Source organism: Tachyglossus aculeatus, chromosome 11, assembly GCF_015852505.1.
Source record: "Tachyglossus aculeatus isolate mTacAcu1 chromosome 11, mTacAcu1.pri, whole genome shotgun sequence".
Lineage (NCBI taxonomy): Eukaryota > Metazoa > Chordata > Mammalia > Monotremata > Tachyglossidae > Tachyglossus > Tachyglossus aculeatus.
In genome coordinates, this window is record NC_052076.1 from 2434737 (window position 1) to 2436096 (window position 1360).

General features: G+C 51.9%; 1 protein-coding gene across 1 annotated transcript in view; it reads left to right on the top strand.

The window, feature by feature from the left end:
* The first annotated feature begins 1112 nt into the window (after positions 1 to 1112).
* The window catches only part of DBNL (drebrin like), a 20265-nt gene continuing 20017 nt past the window's right edge, over positions 1113 to 1360 (top strand). The window contains exon 1 of the mRNA XM_038754701.1: positions 1113 to 1190. The gene's annotated coding sequence lies outside the window, so the exon portion shown is untranslated. The remainder of the gene's footprint in view (positions 1191 to 1360) is intronic.

Below are 1360 nucleotides of genomic sequence, written 5' to 3' on the forward strand. Positions count from 1 at the left end.
CATTAACCCAAAAAGGATACATTAATTTGTGGCCAAGGCCATGATAAATATACATCTGCAGAAAGCACCCCACAAAAGAGGACGGCTTTCCTGTCAGATAATAAATCCACCAGCATCTTGGGGGTTGATTGTGGAATGAATAGCGAAACATCAGCAAGGGGACAAGCTGATGAGAAAAAAATACATGGGAGTATCGAGTCGTGAATCCACCCAGATCAGCACCATCACATAGTAAGTGCTTAACAAATACCATTGTTATTGTTAATATTATTCTATTTATTTTGTTTTGTTAATATGTTTTGTTTTGTCGTCTGGTCCCCCCCTTCTAGACCGTTGAGCCCGCTGGTTGGGTAGGGGACCGTCTTTCTATGTTGCCAACTTGGACTTCCCAAGCGCTTAGTCCAGTGCTCTGGACACAGTAAACGCTCAATAAATACGATTGTTATTGTTAATATTATTCTATTTATTTTATTTTGTTAATATGTTTTGTTTTGTTGTCTGTCTCCCCCTTCTAGGCCGTGAGCCCGCTGTTGGGTAGGGACTGTCTCTCTATGTTGCCAACTTGGACTTCCCAAGCTCTTAGTCCGGTGCTCTGCACCCAGTAAGCGCTCAATAAATACGATTGTTATTGTTAATATTATTCTATTTATTTTATTTTGTTAATATGTTTTATTTTGTCGTCTGTGTCCCCCTTCTAGACCGTGAGCCCGCTGTTGGGTAGGGACCGTCTCCCTATGTTGCCAACTTGGGCTTCCCAAGCGCTTAGTCCAGTGCTCTGCACACAGTAAGCGCTCAATAAATGCGATTGAATGAGTGATTGAATGAATCAATGAATGAATCAATGAATGAATGAATAAATGAATGAACAAATGGCCTCGTCATGATGCTGATTATTACTCTGAATAACCGGCGGGTGGCGCGGCCGGCCGCGAGGGGGCGCTGCCGCGGAGGAAGGGGGGTGTGGGCGCGCGCGCACGCGTCGGGGGCGCGCGGGTCTGGTCCGTGTGCGCGCGTGTGGGGTGCGCGCGCCGTGCGCGGGGGCCCGGACGTGTGTGTGTGTGTGTGTGTGTGTGTGTGTGTGTGTGTGTGTGTGTGTGTGTGGCCGGGCCGGGCCGAGCCGGGCCGGGCCGACGATGGCGGCCAACCTGAGCCGCAACGGCGTCGCTCTTCAGGAGGCCTACGGCCAAGTGGTTGGCCGAGAAGTCGCCGGAACGGGACCTGGTGAGCGGACCGACACCCGCTGAGGGGGACCGGGGGCGTTGCCCGACGCTGCTTCCGGGACCCCCAAAACCCCCTCGCTCCCACTCACCCCCCCTCGCCCCTCAGCCCCCTCACTCCTCAATTCCCTCACCCTTGGACC